Genomic DNA, 22,658 nt, shown 5'->3' with positions numbered 1-22,658 from the left:
GCTATCCCACCATCTTTGCTTCTAATGATCAATCTTTAATTGTGCTAACCTGTAAAGCCAAATTACAAAGCCATGTTTTCAAACTCTTCTTAAAAAATCTTATTGTCAGAAATAGTTCTTAGATCATCTGGCATTTTATTCCATAGGACTGGGCCTGCCACAGACACTGCATGATTTCTTACATCACCTAAGCATGCCTGGGAAATATTTGATACTTCTAACATGCTCAGATTTCTTAGTTTTGACTACACAACTACTTAATTACCATAGATAAGTGTCACTCAAAGCATATTTATAAAGCAATGTACAAAAAGGAAAGCAAGAAATTATATATTGACATGCATAAATAGTGTAATTTGATTAACCAATTCAGATCGTATAACAGTTCAAATAAAGTTCATTTCAATACATTGTTTCCCAAACAGGTGATGGAGCATCCCCTAGCCAGTGATTTTTAGGAGATCCACAATGAGGCCGATATTCAAAACAGCACTTAGGCCTGGATTCACCATTCTATCGCAGAATGGTGAATCCAGTGAAAATGGAGGGGGGGGGGGGGGGCGGTGCTGCCCTGCGAAAGCCAGCAGCCTTCGCATCACCGCAGTGTTTTTGCTGCCGGCTTTTGCACTCAATAGTGCCACCATGAGTCTGCCGAGTCTGCCTCCTCGCCACCCCGACTTCTCCCCTCGCTGCCCCGATTCTGCCACGACTTCTCCCCCAGCATGCTATCGCACGCGAAAAGGGACTTTTCGCGTGCGATAGTGGCTTATCAAATGCAATAAGTGTTTGAAAATGACCCCCTAAGCTAGATAAGTACTACTTATCTAGCTAAGTGGCACCACTGAATATCTGGCTTGGTTTTCAGCTGGCTAAATCAGGAGCAGGGAATGGGAAGATCAGAGAGGAGTCAAGTTGGCTGGATAAGTTCACTGGTTGGACAATAAAGCTATTCTAACGTTAGCCAGTTTAACTTTATTCGTTTACCTTTAAGATAGCCAGAGGTATATTCAGTGGTGCACTGGGTTTATCTGGCTAACTAGCACAGCCACATAACAGCTGAATATGGACCTCAATAAATACACATTAGATTTGTATGCAATACAGACAGTGCATATGTAATGGAATTTACTGAGACTAGTTTGAAGGCCACAGGCAAACCTCTGAATGAACTCATATTTACTGTTTTTCACTGTGAAATGCTAAAAAATGCTCACAAACAGACAAGAAAATGAGAACTTTAGTGATTGACAGCAGTTCCAAGATGGGAAAGTAAACAGAACACTCAGTAACAGAACATTCTGTGCTTAGAACTGATAAGAAGCAGTGAGGGAGGGGGACATTGCTCTTATGCCAAGTAACTTTACAGCCAAAGATTGCAGAGTTCCTTATCCACACTTTTGCAGCTTCTCTGAGTGCTGATTCAGATGCAGGTTGTACCGTAGAGCAAGCAGACTCCCCACTGCACATAGAATCATCCTTGAGCCTTGGAGCACCAGTGGTTCCTCCTCCACCTCCATTGGGTGACATCTGCAGGTGATCCTTCGCTACTGCTTGGGTGGTTAATGAGATCCAAAGCAGCTGCATCTGGAGGATTTTTGCCATGCAATGGGAGAGGATCTTTCCAGTAGCAGGGAGCCTCATGCCTAGTTTTAAGGCATAATTTTCTAGAATTCTCTGTCTTCATATGATTATTTTTTCATTCAAAATATATTTTACAAAAGCAGTAGGTGTACAATAAGGTAACTCTTAAGCTAGAGGCAACAACTCAGCTTTATTGATAATGTATTTAATATTTATAATCTGCTTTTCAAAATAGCTGAAAAAGCAACAATCATTAAAAGAAACATATTACATTTAAAATAAATCACAGTAAAGATCTCAGAATCATCAAAGTTCAATGTAAGAGAACATTTGATTATAAAAGATGGACTTAACATATATGTCGCAGGTAGAGAGAAACCAAGATGGCGTCCTGAGAGGTCGCAACTCCATTTGCTCAGTCTTCTCAGATTTTTTGGATTAAGCTTTGGCAAATTTTCCTTGCAAAGTCATGCCTCATAAGAGAAAAGGCAAAGTCCGGGTATATCCACCCGACCCGGACATTGCTACTGGGCAATGATTGATATCCGAGTTCGCCTCTTCCATACCTGTTTTGAGGGCTTCAACCCCGGCTGGAGAGCAGGCGAGAGGAGAGCCTTACTCCCCTGGGGAGCTTTCGTTGAGCCCTCCAGCTCCGAGAACACTGCTAGGAGCTTTGCCGCATGCCAACGACGGAAGGGCTGAGGCTCATACCGATGACATCATCGGGGGCGCCTGGCTGGGTGGCCCAGAAGCTGCTGGTTCGCTTGGAGGAGGATTGAGAACCCAAGCTTTTGCTTCGCCGGGAGGAGAGGCGCAGGAAGCAACTGATATCCCCATACCAGCAGGAGAAGCCAGTGTATCTACTGGAGTTGGGGTAAGAAAATCCCCTCCACTGCAATTTATTAAACCAGCAGTAGTAACCCTTGATACAATCTGGGACCTTATGGCGAGGATGTCGGATAAACTAGACAATCAGGCCCTAAAGTTGGATGAGATTGCAGCTAAAGTTGTGACACAGGAACGGGACAATCAGCAGAAATTTGTTGAATATGATGACACTTTCAAGAAAGTAAATGAGGAAATAAAAAGCCTCCATAGTTTAAATGCCACGATGATATCTGAGAGGGCTTATATGTCGAGGAGATTGGAATCCATAGAAAACTATATGAGGCATTTGAATATAAGATTATTAAATTTTCCTATTGTAATGGGTGAGATACCCCTGTTAACTTTTAGGAAATATGCAATGGAGACTTTAAAGATTCCACAAGAGGAGATTCCAGCTGTAAAGAAATTATTCTTTTTACCTAAAAAAACCAATTCGGTCTCAGCCATTTCAAATGTTCAAAGGTTGGACTTTCAAAACCTAACTGGATATTTAGAAAATTCTAGTATTGAAATTGTGGACAGGGCTGCACTCTTTATTTCCTTTTTTGATTAAACAAGTGTTTCAAAGATTATGAAGAATTATTTTAAATATATAAATGAATTATACTGCCGTGGTCTTGTACATGTGTATCCAGACTTAGCTAAATCCATGCAACAGCGTAGGAAAGCTTTCTTACAAATGAGATCTGAGACCCTAGCACTAGGAGCCAGTTTCATGCTGCGTTATCCTTGTAAGTGCATCATTAAACTGGCCAGAAATACTTATATATTTTTCTTACCGGACCAACTGCGGGTCTTTTTGGATGGGAGGAGACAACCTAGTGAACTATAAGGGGAGAATTAGTTTGGGAATGGAAAACAGGAGCTAAAGTTTGTATTTTGTTTTTTCCTCTTTATGCTCCTCTGTTATGTTTCTTTTCTCTCCATGTTTACCTATGTAACAAGAGAAATTTAAATAGCAAGTGTAATTATAAACCCTCTGAGTTAAGAGGGTTAATTATTTCGAGATGATAGTTACTTTAGTGGAAATTCTCTGTATTTCTAATGCAAAAGTTTATTTTGTATATTGTTAAAAGATGAAAAATAAAAAACCCCCCAAAAAACCCCATATATGTCAAGGTATATAGGGGCCGATATATAGCTATCCAGTTAATTTAACGGAGATACTCAGCAGCACCACCAGCTATCTTAAAGTTAGCCGGATAAGTATATCCGGTTAACTTTAGGACAACCATATTGCGGAGTAAGCCGCTTAATCAATGTGGTTAACTCTGGCCCGCCCCTAGACTGCCCCAAATTATGCGACTAAATTCTGGTCGCATACAGCGCTGAATATCCTTGGCTAGCCATTTAGATGGTTAACTTTTCAGTTATTGGTCTAAACGGCTTTCGAATATTGTCTTCTGAGTAAAAGCATATTTATGAAAATGCATAAATGAGTAGTTTATTTAAAAAGTAGTTTACATAGTACCCATCCAATGCCATACTGTGAGATTTTAATCCTGTCTTGCTGTCTTCATAGATTAAATTTTCATAACATGCAACAAATAGAATAGTAGCGCCAGGAACACTTGGCATGGGATAGAACTAGATCAGTATGATGTTGCTATGGAGTTAGATTTTCAACACTTCTTATGGATATCATGCCAGGAATATCCTCTTTGTTTGCTGATTTGCTGTTCTGGAGTCCTCAAATAATGTGCCATTGTAAAGTTATTTATTCCGAGAGAAGAATCTTTTTTTCTAAGTCTTTAAATTAAGATTTTTACCATTTACTAAATTTGAAAGGCAATTTTTACTTATGTCTAAGCATAAAAAAATGTTAAAAGGTTATTATCTAACTACAATTTCTTGCATTAAATTGTAGTTAACATGAATAAAAAATTACACACAATACACTTCTACCACCATCAGATGGCAGCAGAAGGCTATTTATTTATTTATTTGTATAGCTTTTCTATACCGTTGTGGAGAGAACAATGTCTCTATGTCTACGGTTTACAGAATAACAGTAAAAAAAACAATAGTTGATAAAATATCACAGTTTAGAATTAAAATTACATTAAAACAATCAATAAAAAATGTAGATAAAAGTAAATAAAAATGCAATTACTTAAAAGAAAAAGCATAAAAGAAGGAATAAAAAGAATGAAAAAAATAAAAAATCAGGTTTAAAACTCTCCGTCTTGGATTCAGGCTGCATCTTGTGGATTACTTGTTTAGGCTTGCCGAAAGCACCAGGTCTTTAACTCCTTCTTAAATATTTTCAAATTTGACTGCAGTCTCAAATTGGGTGGTAACGTGTTCCATAATTTCGGACCGACGATTGATATCGCACAGTCTCTGACCTCACTGAGGTGTGCAGATCTTACCGTAGGAATGGTGAGCAGACCTTTATTAGCAGATCTTAATTTGCGTTGGGGTACATGTAGTCTTATAGTCAAATTTAGCCAGTCGGTTTTTTCTCCATATAGAATTTTGTGAATAATGCATAACATTTTGTGTTTTATTCTAAATTCAATTGGTAGCCAATGAAGATTTTGTAGAACGGGGGAAATATGTTCTCTACGACTGGTATTAGTCAGCACCCGAGCTGCAGCATTCTGTAAAATCTGTAATGGCTGAATCGATGATTTAGGTAGGCCCAACATTGTGGAGTTACAATAGTCAATACCTGTGAACAGCATCACCTGGAGTACATTTCTAAAACTGTCTCTGGAGAGTAACGGTTTCAAATGTTTGAGCATCCTCAGTTTACCAAAGCCTTCGTTAACTTTCTTTTTAATATGGGTCTTTAAATTTAATTCAAAATCAATAAATAAACCTAAGTTCCTGGCTACATCAACTAATTTAAAACTAGTATCATCATTCAACACTATAGTTTTTTGTTCCAAATTTACATTTTTTATATCTAACACCATAAAAACTGACTTTTCCAGGTTTAAAATTAATTTCATTTGGATTAGCAGTTGGCTGATAATCTTCAAGTACATCTCAATACTTTTAAAAGTGTCTTCTAAACTACATTTAATTGAAAATAAAATCTGGATATCATCTGCATAGATAAAATAAATTAGGTTAAGACCAGTTAAAAGATGGCACAACAGCAATAAATATATATTAAAAAGGGTAGCTGAGAGGGCAGAACCCTGTGGTACTCCAGTCTCTAATTTTATTTTGGCAGATGTCTTATCTTTAATTTTTACTGAGAATGTCCTATTGTTCAAAAAAGAAGAAAACCATTTTAAAGTATTGTTTAGGAGACCTATTTCCTGTAACCTCGTAATAAGAATTTTATGATCTACCATATCAAATGCAGAGGAAAGATCTAACATTACTAATAAATAGCTTTGGCCTCGATCGAATCCTCTCAATACAGTGTCAGAGAGAGACAACAATAGTGTCTCAGTACTGTGTAATTTTCGGAACCCATGCTGGGAAGGATATAATACCTCATTCTTTTCAAGATGATCAGTTAGTTGTTTATTAACAACTTTTTCGATTAGTTTAGCCACAAAAGATAAATTTGAGATGGGTCTGTGGTTCTTCAAATTAGAAGGATCAAGCCCTTTCTGCTTCAAATGAGTTTCACTATAGCATTCTTTAGTATGGATTGAACTTTGCCTTCTGTTAAGGAGTAATTAACAATGTTTGTTAAATACGGACTAATTGTTTCTACACACAATTTTAAAGTGGCTGTATCAATTACATCTAAAGGATGATTAGCGGGATTCAATTTTTTTTTATCAATGATTCTATTTCTATCTTTGATATTGTTTCAAAGTCTGACCAAACTGGAATGTCTCTATTCGGCATATTTATTGTTTGGGGGGCGGTAGATTCAAATATTTTTAAAAGAACATCAATTTTCTCCTTGAAAAAGGAAGCTAGTTCATTACAGCATGTATCAGCTAAGGTTACAATTTTTTGAGGGTCACTAGTTAGTTTAGATACAATCTCAAAAAGCACTTTGGGACTGTTAGAGAACCTTTGAATCTTAGCATCATAATAGGTCCTTTTTGCGATAGTAATTTTTTTTACGGTAATGGGCGAGAAAAATACAATAATTGGTTAATGCTAATAAAGATTTCGTTTTCTTCCACATTCTTTCTTTCTTATGTAGGATAAGTTTAATTTGTCTCAATTCGTTGTTATACCATGGGTTCTGCTGTTTAGTAAGTTTCACAGTTTTAACTTTCAGTGGGTTTATCTTATCAGCTATTTCATGAGTTATCTTATACCAGTTCTCAGTTGGATCCAAGAATGAAGGAGTTGATGAAATAGGGTGATTTCTATTTTGGGTCTTGGATAAGTATTCCGCCAGTTCAACCTGAAGCACTTCCGAATTATACGGTTTCCTATATTTAAAGGTTAGAGGCTTTTTTTCTTCATTTGAAACGTAACTGAGATATGATAGTTTAGAACAAATTAAGTAATGGTCTAACCAGGGCACAGGCCAGATACTAGTTTTAGCATTTTTAATTAGAGTCGAATTAACAAAAATTAAATCCAAAGCATGTCCATATATATGAGTCGCCTGTTTATTTTACTTTTTTTTACTTTAAATCAAGATTTTATATACAGTATAAAGATTATAGGTTAAATGTTCCATCAGCAATTTACTGTAACAATTACTAACAATTTTCTTTATTACAATGTCTTTAATAAGAAGCACACTTACTACTACTTAAATACCTACAATACTTCTCTTTCAGAATTTTTAGGAAAAATATACTTCAAAGAGCAATATTTTTCTTTTTATAATAAATTATTTTTGAGTCTGAACTTATTGATAGCAGAAATTCTTCAGTGCTGTGGTGCTGATTTCTTTTTCTGCTGCATGTGCATATATCTATTGGATTCTGTTTTCTCTGCTGGGTTTTTCTGGGATTATCTGTGCATACGTGGATCTCATTGCATGAACGGATCTTCTTTGTGAATCTTTTATGTATATGTGAGAAACTCAATCTGCATCTCCTAGTCTCTGTTTTCCACTTGTACGACTGCAGGGACATAGGCCGCATGTTTTGTAGTGACCCAAACATATAGCAGGAAGAGGTGAGACCAGCCTTTTCTGGTTCTTGACATGGATATGGTGGGGAGACTGAACTAGTTTTATTTTACTGACACAAGAGGTGAACATTCACTTGAAAGTGAGGTGGTCAGCTGCTGATTGTGATACATCCAGAAACTTCCAGATTATTGCATCAGAGGTCACCAGTACTTGACATTTAAAGGTGAATTTTCAAATATTGCGTGTGTAAAAATTAGCATATGTGTGTATAAGTAGCCTCTACTTACATAGAGGTAGATTTTAAAAGAAAGCGCGATCGCGTACTTTTGTTGGCGCACCAGGCGCAAACAAAAGTACGCTTGATTTTATAAGATACGCGCGTAGCCGCGTGTATCTTATAAAATCCTGGATCGGCGCGCGCAAGGCTGCCGATTTTGGGCAGCCGGTGCGCGCCGAGCCGCGCAGCCTGCCTCCATTCCCTCCGAGGCCGCTCCGAAATCGGAGCGGCCTCGGAGGGAACTTTCTTTCGCCCTGCCCTCACCTTCCCCTCCCTTCCCCTACCTAACCCACCCCCCTGGCCCTATCTAAACCCCCTCCTACATTTATCCACGGATTTACGCCTCCCGGAGGCGCGCCGAGACCCGACCCGGGGGCGGTTCCGGAGGGCGCGGCCACGCCCCCGGAACGCCCCGGCCTGAAACCACGCCCCCGGGCCCGCCCCCGAAAAGCCGCATCGTTCGGCCCCGCCCCCGACACGCCCCTGACACGCCCCCTTCCAAAAACCCCGGGACCTACGCGCGTCCCGGGGTTCTGCACGCGCTGGCGGCCTATGGAAAATAGGCGCGCCGGCGCGCAAGGCCCTGCTCACGTAAATCCGGGCGGATTTACGCGAGCAGGGCTTTTAAAATCCGCCCGTCATTGCATATTTTATAAAAGTTCAAAACATGTGCATATTTTCACTTATGCGCACACATATACGTGTGCCATAAAGGGGTAGTCTAGGGTGTTCCTTGGTGAGGCCAACAGTTATGCAAGTAAGTTATTTTAAAAGATACTTCCGAGCATACATTTTCTAATTTGCTTACATATTTTTATACCTGCTAATTATCTGACATAAGGAGAAATTACTATGTACCTGATAATTTCTTTTTCTTTAATAAAGATAGGTGGATCCACGACCAACTGATGTCACGATATGTCTACCCCTGCATTGACATCAGTAGAGGAGGACCGGAAGGCTCATCTGCATACTGCTCCCAGCATTCCCCGGGAGAAGAGTTCAGAGATCACCGCAAGCGATCCAGGGATTGACTTCCACAACCCCAGCTTCCAGAGGCCCTTCATCATTTGCAGTAGAGGACCGGAAGCGCGCGCCATTCTCAAACCCTTCCATTAACTGAGTGAAGATTAATTTAATGGTGGTTAAAGAGGATTGTAAGTATAGATTTCAGAAATTTTTGGGCGTATAAAAGTTTGATGAAATGTGAAATTAAGGGATATATTCTTTAGAGTTTGTGTGCATCAGGGGTAATAAGCAAGCCAGAGATAGTTAATTCTAGTGTCTGTCTTTCCTACCCTCTCAACCCTTGAGTTTTAGGCATGAGACACTTCTCATTAAAAATTAATCAGGGTCTTATCTAAATCATACTTTTGTACCAGCCTTTATTGAAAGTTTAATCATCCCCTTGTAGGACACTAGCTGATTAGTTAGTAAATTCACCTGTAAATTTAAAGTACTCTCATTCCAACTCCCTTAGTATCCTAAACTTAACTAGGATCTCAATAAAACGAAGATGAAGGCAGCAGTCCAGCAGCAAGAGGGGGGAGCTTTCCAGTCTTTTGTATTGAGTGTCACATGTATGATTTTTTCCATGCCAGTGAGAGATTGTATGTGTGCACTAGGTGCAAAGAGCTCCTGGCTCTCAGGAACAAGTCCGATCTCTGGAGGCTAGAGTAGCAGACTTGGAGGAACTGAGGCAGAGAGGTACATTGATGAGACCTTCAGGGGCATAGTAGCCAAGTCCCAAATCCAGTCTGGCAGCCCTAGTGCTGCCTTGGATCAGAAAGGTCTACCAGTAGGAGAACATCACTCTGGTGTAGCAGGAAGTGATCCTGTAGCAAGGACCTGCTCTCCAGGTGATGTATTGTCCTCTCGCACTGAGGACAAGTCTCCCAGGGCTACTGCCCAGGAGGGAAGAGTTAGACCGGTCATCATAGTTGGTGATTCGATTATTAGAAATGTAGATAGCAGGGTGGCTGGTGGACGAGAGGACTGCCTGGTAACTTGTCTGCCTGGTGCGAAGGTGGCAGACCTCACGCGTCACCTAGATAGGATTATAGACAGTGCTGGGGAGGAGCATGTCATGGTACATGTGGGCACCAAAGATATAGTAAAATGTGGGAGAGAGGTTCTGGAAGCCAAATTTAGGATTTTAGGTAGGAAGCTGAAATCCAGAACCTCCAGGGTGGCATTCTCTGAAATGTTTTCTGTTCCATGTGCAGGTCCCCAGAGGCAGGCAGAGCTCCAGAGTTTCAATGCGTGGATGAGACGATGGTGCAGGGAAGAGGGATTCAGTTTTGTAAGGAATTGGGGAAACATTTGGGGAAAGGGGAGACTTTTCCGAAAGGATGGGCTCCATCTTAACCAGAGTGGAACCAAGCTGCTAGCACTAACTTTCAAAAAGGAGATAGAGCAGCTTTTAAACTAGAACAAGGGGGAAAGCCGACAATCAGCAGTGCATGGTTTGGAGAAATGTATCCTTGAAGGATACTAATGAAACAGGAGAGTCAGGGCTTCCCAACAGAGAGGTTCCATTAAAAGCAAACATAGTCTATGGGGCAGATTTTCAGAGCCCTGCTCGCCTAAATCCGCCCAAAACCGGGCGGATTTAGGCGAGCAGGGCCCTGCGCGCCGGTGAGCCTATTTTACATAGGCCTACCGGCGCGCGCAGAGCCCCGGGACTCGCATAAGTCCCGGGGTTCTCCGAGGGGGGGCGTGTCGGGGGTGAGTCGGGGGGTGGGCCCGGTCGTCACGGCATTTCGGGGGCGTGTCGGCAGCGTTTTGGGGGCGGGTGCGGGGGCGTGGCTACGGCCCGGGGCGGTCCGGGGGCGTGGCCGCGCCCTCCGTACCCGCCCCCAGGTTGCGGCCCGGTGCGCAGGAGGCCCGCTGGCGCGCGGGGATTTACGTCTCCCTCCGGGAGGCGTAAATCCCCGGAGAAAGGTAAAGGGGGGGGTGTAGACAGGGCCGGGCGGGTGGGGAAGGTGAGGGGAGGGCGTTAGAGGATTCCCTCCAAGGCCGCTCCGATTTCGGAGCGGCCTTGGAGGGAACAGGGGGTAGGCTGCGCGGCTCGGCGCGCGCCGGCTATACAGAATTCATAGCCTTGCGCGCGCCGATCCAGGATTTTAGTGGATACGCGCGGCTCCGCGCATATCTACTAAAATCCAGCGTACTTTTGCTGGCGCCTGATGCGCCAGCAAAAGTACGCCTATTCGCGTATTTTGAAAATCTACCCCTATTTGCCTATATGTAAAAAATCACCGAAGCTAATGATTTCCGAATTATCCCTAACAACTGAAAAGCAGGTTGTTAATACAAACAAAAAAAACCACTTTGAAATGTCTGTATGGCAATGCCAGAAGTCTAAGAAGTAAGATGGGAGAGTTAGAGTTTATAGCAGTTTGTGAGATTGACATAATTGGCATCACAGAGACTTGGTGGAAGGAGGATAACCAATGGGACAATGCTATATCAGAGTACAAATTATATCGCAATGATAGGGAGGACCAACTTGTTGGGGGGTTGCACTTTATGTCCGGGAGGGTATAGAGTCCAACAGGATAAAGATCATACAAGAGACTAAATGCTCAGTAGAATCTATATGGGTAAAAATCCCATGTGTGTTGGGTAAGAGTATAATGATAGGAGTATACTACCATCCACCTGGACAAAATGGTCAGACAGATGATGAAATGCTAAGAGAAATCAAGGAAGCTAACCAATTTGGCAGTGCAATAATAATGGGAGAGTCCAATTACCCCAATATTGACTGGGTAAATGTAACATCAGGACTTGCTAGAGACAAAGTTCCTGGATGTAATAAATGACTGCTTCATGGAGTAATTAGTTCAGGAACCAACAAGAGAGGGAGCTATTTTAGATTTAATTCTTAGTGGAATGCAGGATTTGGTGAGAGAGTTAATGGTGGTGGGGCCTCTTGGCAGCAGTGATCATAACATGATCAAATTTAAACTAATAACTGGAAGGGGGACAATAAGTAAATCTGCAGCTCTAACACTAAACTTTCAAAAGGGAAACTTTGGTAAAATGAGGAAAATAGTTAGGAAAAACTGAAAGGTGCAGCTGCAAAGGTTAAAAGTGTTCAACAGGCATGGACATTGTTTAAAAATACAATCCTAGAGGCGCAGTCCATATGTATTCCACACATTAATAAAGGTGGAAGGAAGGCAAAACGATTACTGTCTTGGTTAAAATGTGAGGTGAAAGAGGCTATTTTAGCCAAAAAAAATCATCCTTCAAAAATTGGAAGAAGGATCCATCTGAAGAAAATAGGATAAAACATAAGCATGGTCAAGTTAAGTGTAAACATCAAAAGGAGCGGAAACTGCTCTCCACAAACAATATGTAAATCACCACGGAGAGACAGAAGAATTAAATCAGTCCCAAAGCATCCACATTTTTTAAATATGCAGTATTTTTATTCATCAAATCGGCAACTCCATTGCTCAAAGATGCGGAATTAACTTAACACGGGTCCCGGTGTTAAGTTAATTCCGCATCTTTGAGCAATGGAGTTGCCGATTTGATGAATAAAAATACTGCATATTTAAAAAATTTGGATGCTTTGGGACTGATTTAATACAAGTTAAGTGTAAAACATTGATAAGACAGGCGAAGAGAGAATTTGAAATGAAGTTGGCCACAGAGGCAAAAACTCACAATAAAAACTTTTTAAAATATATCCAAAGCAAGAAACCTGTGAGGGAGTCTGTTGGATCATTAGATGACCGAGGGGTTAAAGGGGCTCTTAGAAAAGATAAGGCCATTGCAGAAAGACTAAATGAATTCTTTGCTTCCGTGTTTACTAATGAGGATGTCGGGGAGATACCAGTTCCGGAGATAGTTTTCAGGGATGATAAGTCAGATGAACTGAACGAAATCACTGTGAACCTGGAAGATGTAGTAGGCCAGATTGACAAACTAAAGGGTAGCAAATCACATAGACCAGATGGTATGCATCCTAGGGTACTAAAGGAACTAAAAAATGAAATTTCTGATCTATTAGTTAAAATTTGTAACCTATCATTAAAATCATCCATTGTACCTGAAGACTGGAGGGTGGCCAATGTAACCTCAATATTTAAAAAAGGCTCCAGGGGTGATCCGGGTAACTATAGACCAGTAAGCCTGACTTCAGTGCCGGGAAAAATAGTGGAAACTATTCTCAAGATCAAAATTGTAGAGCATATAGAAAGACATGGTTTAATGGAACACAGTCAACATGGATTTACCCAAGGGAAGTCTTGCCTAACAAATCTGCTTCATTTTTTTGAAGGGGTTAATAAACATGTGGATAAAGGTGAACCAGTAGATGTAGTGTATTTGGATTTTCAGAAGGCGTTTGACAAAGTCCCTCAGGAGAGTCTTCTAAGAAAACTAAAAAGTCATGGAATAGGAGGTGATGTCCTTTCGTGGATTACAAACTGGTTAAAAGACAGGAAACAGAGTAGGATTAAATGGTCAATTTTCTCAGTGGAAAAGGGTACAGTGGAGACCTCAGGGATCTGTACTTGGACCAGTGCTTTTCAATATATATATATATATAAATGATCTGGAAAGGAATACAATGAGTGACATTATCAGATTTGCTGATGATACAAAATTATTCAGAGTAGTTAAATCACAAGCGGATTGTGATACATTACAGGAGGACCTTGCAAGATTGCAAGACTGGGCATCCAAATGGCAGATGAAATTTAATGTGGACAAGTTCAAGGTGTTGCATATAGGGAAAAATAACTCTTGCTGTAGTTACACGATGTTAGGTTCCATATTAGGAGCTACCACCCAGGAAAAAGATCTAGGCATCATAGTGGATAATACTTTAAAATCATCGGCTCAGTGTGTTGTAGCAGTCAAAAAAGCAAACAGAATGTTAGAAACATAGAAACATAGAAATGACGGCAGAAGAAGACCAAACAGCCATCCAGTCTGCCCAGTAAGCTTTTACACTTTTTTTTTCCTCATACATATCTGTTACTCTTGGCCCTTAGTAACCTTTTGGTTCTATTTCCCTTCCACCCCTGCCATTAATGTAGAGAGCAGTGCTGGAACTGCATCTAAGTGAAGTATCTAGCTTAATTGGTTAGGGGTAGTAACTGCCGTAACAAGCAAGCTACACCCATGCTTATTTGTTTACCCAGACTACGTAATTCAGTCCTTCTTGTTGTTGTCTGAATATAAATCATCTTTTCTTCATCCCCCCCTGCTGTTGAAGCAGAAAGTTACGCTGGATATGCATTGAAAGTGAAGTATCAGGCTTATTTGGTTTGGGGTAGTAACTGCCATAACAAGCAAGCTACTTCCTGCTTTTTTGCGAATGCAAATCCTTTTTTCCACATTTCCTCTTGCCGTTGAAGCATAGAGCAATGTTGGAGTCGCATTAACCATGTGTATGTTTATTGAATAAGGGTATTATCTCCAGGTAGTAGCAGTCATTCCTGCAAGCCACCATCTCTTCATTCACATCCTCTAGACTTTATGGATCCACAGTGTTTATCCCATGCCCCTTTGAAGTCCTTCACAGTTTTAGTCTTCACCACTTCCTCTGGAAGGGCATTCCAGGCATTATTAGGAAGGAAATTGTTAATAAAACAGAAAATGTCATAATGCCTCTATATCGCTCTATGGTGAGACTGCACCTTGAATACTGTGTACAATTCTGGTCACCACATCTCAAAAAAGATATAGTTGCGATGGAGAAGGTACAGAGTAGGGCAACCAAAATGATAAAGGGGCTGGAACAGCTCCCTTATGAGGAAAGGCTGAAGAGGTTAGGGCTGTTCAGCTTGGAGAAGAGACGGCTGAGGGGAGATATGATAGAGGTCTTTAAGATCATGAGAGGTCTTGAACGAGTAGATGTGAATCGGTTATTTACACTTTTGAATAATAGAAGGACTAGGGGTCATTCCATGAAGTTAGCAAGTAGAACATTTAAGACCAATCAGAGAAAATTCTTTTTCACTCAACGCACAATAAAGCTCAGGAGTTTGTTGCCAGAGGATGTGGTTAGTGCAGTTAGTGTAGCTGGGTTCAAAAAAGGTTTGGATGGGTTCTTGGAGGAGAAGCCCATTAACGGCTATTAATCAAGTTTACTTAGGGAATAGCCACTGCTATCAATTGCATCAGTAGCATGGGATCTTCTTAGTGTTTGGGTAATTGCCAGGTTCTTGTACCCTGGTTTGGCCTCTGTTGGAAACAGGATGCTGGGCTTGATGGACCTTGGTCTGACCCAGCATGGCAATTTCTTATGTTTTTATGCCAGTATTTTCTGCAAAAGCCAACTGTGGACTAACACAAACTTGATTATTAAGAGACAACCACTCCAGCACTCAGCTAACAGGAAACCACTGAGCTCAGACAAAAAATGTAATAACACTAGTCTAGGGACTGGATTAACATTTACCAGTAACTCCTGGAATACACAGCCATGCAGGAGAACAATAGCACCTCCATCTGGCAGTCAAGGGCGGGAAGGTGATCCACTTATTTTCATTAATGAAAAGGAAATTATCAGGTACGTAGTAATTTCACCTTTCTTAGCATTCAGATAGGTGGATTCACGACCAGTGGGATGTACCAAAGCTACTCCCAAACAGGGCGGGAGGCTGCCCACGGTCTGATCATTACCGCATGTGCGAAGGCTGAGTCCTCCCGGGCCTGCACATCCAAGCAATAATGCCTGGAAATAGTATGTGAGGAAGACCATATCTCAGCTCAGTAAATCTCGATGGGAGAGAGCAATCTAATCTTTGCCCATGACACTGCCTGAGCCCTAGTGGAATGAGCCCTAACCTGACTAGGCAATGGCTGCTCAGCATCCACATATGTGGCTGTGACTACTTCCTTAATCCAGCAGGCTACTCCCCCTGTTTACTCCCACCATAAAGTATAACCAGCTGGTCCATCTTCCTGAGAGGTTCAGAAACTTCTAAATACCTCAAGCTATGCCTCTTGACATCCAAGGACAGTAACAGGAAATATTCATCCACATCTTTCTCCCTGTCCAGAGTCGGCAAGGAAATTGACTGATTCAAGTGAAAATCTGAGATCACCTTTAACAGTAAGCTTCTGTATCATCCCTAGAGTCACTTGCAAAAATGGTTCCCAGCAAAACAAGGCCTGTAGTTCAGAGGGAGGGAGCACTGGATGGCCGGTGCCATCTTTAAAAATGGCGCGGGCCATCCAGTGCTCCTACCATGTGACAGGGGCCGGCCAATAGCACGGATACCCTGTCACATGGTAAGGGTAAAGGGCCATCGGCGCCATTTTGATTAGTGGCAGCTGACGGCCCGGGAGTGGGAGATTGCTCCCGGGACCCCCACTGGACCACCAGGTACCTGTAAAATGTTTTTGGGGGGGGTCGGGAGGGTGGGGGAAACTAAGGGATTAGTTTTAAAGGGTCGGGGTGGGTTTTTTGTTTATCGGCTTGGGGGCAGCCGATAAAAAAAACACGATGTGAATCGGAACCGGAATCCGAACCGATTCCGGTTCCGATTCACATCTCTAATCACTGCAGAGGAATATCCATGCTTCAGCATATGAGCCCTCTCAAGGGCCATACCATAAGACAAAATCGAGTTAGATCTTTGTGAAGAACAGGCCCTGCCTTAGCAGATCCCTGTGAACCGGTAATCGGATAGGAGGGTCAGTCATGAGCCTTCATAAATCTGCATACTACGGTTTCCTGGGCCAATCAGTTGCCACCAAAAGCCCCATCCCTGTGTGATTCTCGATTTTCCGAATCATTCTACCCAACATGGGCCATAGGGGAAAGGCATATAGAAGCTTGCTCACCAGCCACTCCTGCATGAAAGCATCGATGCCCAAGGACTTTTGATTTCTCCTGTGATTGAAGAAGCGAGGAACATTTGCATTGTGAGATGTCACCAGCAAGTCTAGAAACAGGAAGCCCCAGATCCAAGATGGTGGATCTGATCAGATGTACATGAGGCTGCTCCTTTCGGTCCTTAATTAAAATACTTTTTCAATATGCCTCATACAAGGTGGAAGCGGTGAGCCAAAAAGTGCGAGACTCAATCTGCTTCCCCTGGCTTACCAGTTTAAGGCCCGGGAAGCTCTCATGCTGGGAGTTTGCTCGCAGTGGGGTGAGCGGGAGGAAGCTGAATCCGCCGTCTCACAGGAACTCCAGACAACTCTGTCCCTGGCAGATCATAAACCTCCATTGGATCCGACGGATGCACGGTTTACTAGCTATCCTCCCACTTTGCAAGTGGGCGAAGAAGTGGAGGAAGATGGTTTGGGCCTGGAGAGCAGGAGCGATTATGGAGGCCCGCTGCTGCCTCTTGGAGAGCTAGTCGGCAATAGAGTCGCTGCAGTCAGCACAGACACTCATTCATCTGAAAGGGAGGTACCTATAATTCTTTTTCCACCTAAAAAAGAGCTGGTGAGACCTGAAACAATCTCTCTTGATATTATTTGGGATGCGATCCAGACTGTGAATGACAATTTGTTTCAGCAGTTAAATCCACTTGTTTCTTTTCTCAATAATATGGATTCCCACTTAAAAAATGTTGAAAAAGTGGTAGAAGAAAATAAAACTTTTCGAATATCTTTGGAAGGAAAGAATCTTCTAAATTACAACAAAATATTATTAGAGAAAATCAGATTCTGTTAAATACTATGGAACATTAAGAAAATCAAATTAAAGGGAAAAACCTTAGATTTATAAACTCCTCTAAAGTTCCTCTGGTAACTCCTCGAGATATATGGAAAAAATATCTTGTTCAGGTTTTAAAAATTCCTGAAGCAACTCTTCCTTCAATGTCTAAAGTATATTACATACTACCCGTTAAAAAGGATCCTAATTCTTGTAAGGGGTTTCAGGTTCTTATGCTTACAACACTCAAACTGGATATTACAAACATCTTAGAGACTACCTAAAAAGATCAAGTTATGCCTGCCTCGTTGATTGTTTTGTACCTGCTGGAATCTGATAAAGAGTGGATCCTACAAATGTTTTTTCGCCACCGTTCTGAGATATTTTTGGGTTTGAAAGTTGGTGCTTTTCCAGACCTAGCCAGGTCTACTCAAATGAGGAGAAAACAATTTCTTCAATTAAGGCCCCAAGTTTAACTTTTGGGTGCCCTATTTCTATTAAAATATCCTTGCAAATGTGTAATCAAATACCAGAATAATACATATCTTTTTTCTCCCCTTTACAGCTATCTAATTTCCTGAAAAAGAAAGTGCCATCTTTCTCCATTTCCTCCCCTTCAGCCCCTGAGTGAATGCATATATGTCTGCAGTTTGATCCAGTCGTAAGTAATAGCTTCCCGTAATTCAGATTCTATTTTCCTATGTTGTTTAAGATATACCTCTGAGTGTGACTGGATCCCCATTTGAGGACTTAATGTGCAGAATAATCAGTGGTCTAAATTTGTTTATTTTCTAATTTGTTGTTAGTTTTTCCTATTTCTGCTTGCAAATTCAAGTATATTTCTTGAACTGTATTGTGAAAATTCATAAATAAAAAATAAAAAAAAGAAACAGGAAGCCCCAGCGGTCCATTATGAGCTGGAATGCCTCATTTGACAATTTTCATTCTCCTGGGTCTAGACTCTCTGCTGAGAAAATCAGCTCTTATATTGTCTTTTCCTGCAATGTGGGAGGCTAAGATCTCCTGAAGATGCACTTCTGCCTATTCCATGAGCTGAGCTATCTCCGGCGACACTTGCTGGCTCTTGGTTCCTCCCTGGCAATTGATGTAATCCACTGTCGTTGCATTGTCTGACATTATCCGGACCACTCAACCCTGCAATCAGGGTACAAATCGTAGACATACCAACCAGAAGACTGGGCTTCTAGCCAATTAATGCTCCAGAGAAACTCTTCTGTACGCCTGCACCCTTGTGCCGTCAACTACTGACAGTGGGCCCCCAACCTTGGAGGCTCACATCCATCATGAGTACCAGTCAGTCTGGTGATAGTAAGGAAACCCCCTTCCTTAGATGGTCTACTTGCAACACCACTGCACCTGTATGTTGATGTCCACTGGCAGGTGAAGCTGTATCAAATAGTTTCAAGACTGTAGACTCCAAGGAGCCAGCAGAGTGCACTGAAGAGGGCGTATATACACCCTTGCCCACTGAACCAACTCTAGGGTGGCCGCTATCAACCTGAGCACCTGTAGCTAAGACTACACTGTCGGGCATATTGTTTCTTTTAATAGTCGCATCCGCGCCATGAGCTTCTGAATGCAGCCCTCCGGCAGGAAGACTCTGCCTTGCTTCATGTCAAACTGAACACAGAGATATTTCAGTGTCTGGGATGGGTGTAGCTTGCTCTTGGCCAAATTCACCACCCAACCTAGTTCCTGAGGCAAGGAGATCACCTTGCGAGAGACCCGCAGGCTCTCTTCCAGACTCTTAGCCCAAGGACAGCAGGATGTTAGTGCTCATACATGGGTGACATCATCCGAGGGAGCCCAGAACGGAAAAGCGTTGTCTAGATACTTTGACTGGCACAGTGAGCATGTCTAGCATGCCACTAACCACGCATCCGCGCAGGGTCCCTCTTCAGTCTTATAACAGAGTTCATGAAAAATAAAATAACAAATCGAGAGAAAAGACCCAACTCTGTGGGGTGGTGGGTGGGTTTTGTGAGGACTAACATCCTGCTGACCTTGGAGAACACCTGTTACAGGTAAGAAACTCTCCAAGCATAAGCAGGATGGTAGACCTCAGACATGGTTGACTAAGTAGCTTCAGGCCTCTCCAAACATGTGCAGGCGAGAACAGGTGCCAACGTGCACAACAACTAGAGCTGGAACAACCACAGGCACAGGCCTGCACCCAAGGACAGTGTCCAAGGAGAAAGAGTTGGGTTTTCATGGCTGGAAGAGATTACGGAGGATGAATTATGGAGGACGGATTGTCCAAATCAACTGTCCAGGCAATAATGTGAGGCAAATGTGTGAAGAGATCTCCAGGTCGCTGCTCTACAAATCTCGTGAATGGGGACTGCACGCAAATGAGCCACCAAGACCAACATGGCTTGTACTGAGAGAACCTTGATGTGACCATCAAGCTGCAGACCTGCCTGTGCATAGCAGAAGGCAATGTAGTCTGCAAGCCAACGGGATAAATTCTGCTTGGAGACAGCAATCCCTAGTCTATCCTTGTTAAAGGAGACAAAGAGTTGAGCAGAGAGGCAGTGAGGCACTGTCCACTCCAAGAAAAATGTCAGCGCTCTCTTTCAATCTAGAGTGTACATTCACCCCGGTGAGTGTGAGGCCTTGGGAAAAAGGAAGGCAGCACGATGGACTGGTTAAGGTGGAACTCTGAAACCACCTTGGGAAGGAATTTCAGGTGTGTCTAGAGGACCATTTTGTCGTGACAAAATTTTGTATAAGGTGGGTATGATACTAGGGCTTGCAGTTCGTTGACCCTGCAAGCTGATGTCACTGCGACCAAGAAAATGACCTTCCAGTCGAGGTTCTTCATGTTGCAAGATTGCAATAGTTCAAACGGAGATGTCATGAGTTGCCACAAGACGATGTTGAGATCCCAGGAAACCGCTGAGGGGCAAGTGGAGGGCTTTAATTGCAATAAACCCTTCAAAAACTGCCCCACAAGCAGATGAGAGGAGACCACCATACCATCCGTACCCCGGTGGTAAGCCCCTATGCTGCTGAGGTGAAACCTTACCAATGTGGTTTGGAGACCGGATTCGGAGAGAGACAACAGATAGTCTAAAAGCGCAGGAGCGCCTCTCGCACCAAGTGGAAAACCTCTTCTACTTCATATTGTAAAACTTTCTGGTAGAAGGTTTTCTGGACTCCAGAATAACTCGCGATACCCCTTCCAAAAGGCCAAGGGCTTGTACAGTCACCTGGTCAACATCCAAGCAATGAGGACTAGGGCTTGCAGTTTGGGGTGATTAGGTCCGGATCCATCCCCAACTGTATCGGGGATGTGAGGTCAGAAACCAGACCTGATAGGCCAAAAGGAGGTGATCAGAATCATGGTGCCCTGATCCTGCTGAAGCTTCTGGAATATTTTTGAGATGAGTGAAAGGGGAGGGTAAGTGTACAGCAGCATGGTGCTCCAGTGACTTGTGAATGCATCCGCTAACGATCATCTGCTCCTCTGACCTAGGGAGTAGAAGCGGTCTACCTTCTTGTTTTCCAGGGAGGCGAAGAGGTCTATGGTATGGGGTTCCCCATGAGTGAAAAACATCCTGTTTGCCAACATTTGACTGAGGGATCACTCATGATCCAACCTCTCCCCGATCCCTTCTTTCCCACTATTACTTTATGCATCAATGTTTTTAATGGTTTATTCTCTGTTTGATTTTTGTAAACCGTTATGATGGCTGCACCGGATGACGGTATATAAAACTGAACAAATAAATAAATAAATAAATAAATAAATGATGTCGAAAGGCACGGCTCAAGGAGTCCACCAGGGTGTTGTCCACCCCTGGGAGGTACACTGACCTGAGAAGGATGCCATTGTCAATGGCCCACGACCAGATGTGGACTGTCACTTGACAGAGGGTGAAGCAGACTGTGATACATTACAGGAGGACCTTGCAAGACTGGAAGATTGGGCATCCAAATGGCAGATGAAATTTAATGTGGACAAGTGCAAGGTGTTGCATATAGGGAAAAATAACCCTTGCTGTAGTTACACGATGTTAGGTTCCATATTAGGAGCTACCACCCAGGAAAAAGATCTAGGCATCATAGTGGATAATACTTTAAAATCGTCGGCTCCGTGTGCTGCAGCAGTCAAAAAAGCAAACAGAATGTTAGGAATTATTAGGAAGGGAATGGTTAATAGAACGGAAAATGTCATAATGCTTCTATATCGCTCCATGGTGAGACCGCACCTTGAGTACTGTGTACAATTCTGGTCGCCGCATCTCAAAAAAGATATAGTTGCGATGGAGAAGGTACAGAGAAGGGCAACCAAAATGATAAAGGGGATGGAACAGCTCCCCTATGAGGAAAGGCTGAAGAGGTTAGGGCTGTTCAGCTTGGAGAAGAGGCGGCTGAGGGGGGATATGATAGAGGTCTTTAAGATCATGAGAGGTCTTGAATGAGTAGATGTGACTTGGTTATTTACACTTTTGAATAATAGAAGGACTAGGGGGCATTCCATGAAGTTAGCAAGTAGAACATTTAAGACTAATCGGAGAAAATTCTTTTTCACTCAACGCACAATAAAGCTCTGGAATTTGTTGCCAGAGGATGTGGTTAGTGCAGTTAGTGTAGCTGGGTTCAAAAAAGGTTTGGATAAGTTCTTGGAGGAGAAGTCCATTAAAGGCTATTAATCAAGTTTACTTAGGGAATAGCCACTGCTATTAATTGCATCAGTAGCATGGGATCTTCTTAGTGTTTGGATAATTGCCAGGTTCTTGTGGCCTGGTTTGGCCTCTGTTGGAAAAAGGATGCTGGGCTTGATGGACACTTGGTCTGACCCAGCATGGCAATTTCTTATGTTCTTAAGGATTCCGTTCCCCCTTGTTTGTTCAGATACCACATAGCTACCTAATTGTTAGTCTGAACAAGAACTACCTTGTTCAGGAGCTGCTCTTGGAATGCCTGGAGTGCATATAGAATCGCTTGTAGCTCCAGGAAATTGATTTGAGACTGATTCTTGTGCGGACCAGAGACCCTGGGTGTGGAGACCCACCAGATGCTCCCTACTCTGTCCAAGATGCGTCTGTGGTGAGGGTAGCCTGGGGTTGGGGTTGTGACACCAGAAGGGGATTCCCCTTTCCAGATTGGAGGGAGTTGCCCACCACTGGAGGGACTGAAGTAGCAGTGTGGTGATTAGAACACACGCACGCAAGTCTTGAGAAGCCTGACACCATTTAGAGCGTAGCATTCACTGCGCCCTGTGCATGTGC

The 22,658-nt window shown here is 42.5% G+C and overlaps 1 protein-coding gene across 1 annotated transcript in view; it reads right to left on the bottom strand.

Moving 5' to 3' along the window:
* PEX5L (peroxisomal biogenesis factor 5 like) overlaps positions 1–22,658 on the bottom strand; it is a 279,789-nt gene that overhangs the window by 20,511 nt on the left and 236,620 nt on the right. The gene's annotated exons all lie outside the window — the stretch shown is intronic.

The sequence above is a fragment of the Rhinatrema bivittatum genome, chromosome 9, assembly GCF_901001135.1.
Source record: "Rhinatrema bivittatum chromosome 9, aRhiBiv1.1, whole genome shotgun sequence".
Classification (NCBI taxonomy): domain Eukaryota; kingdom Metazoa; phylum Chordata; class Amphibia; order Gymnophiona; family Rhinatrematidae; genus Rhinatrema; species Rhinatrema bivittatum.
Note: the sequence above shows the minus strand (reverse complement) of the source record. Positions and strands in the feature narration are given on the sequence as shown.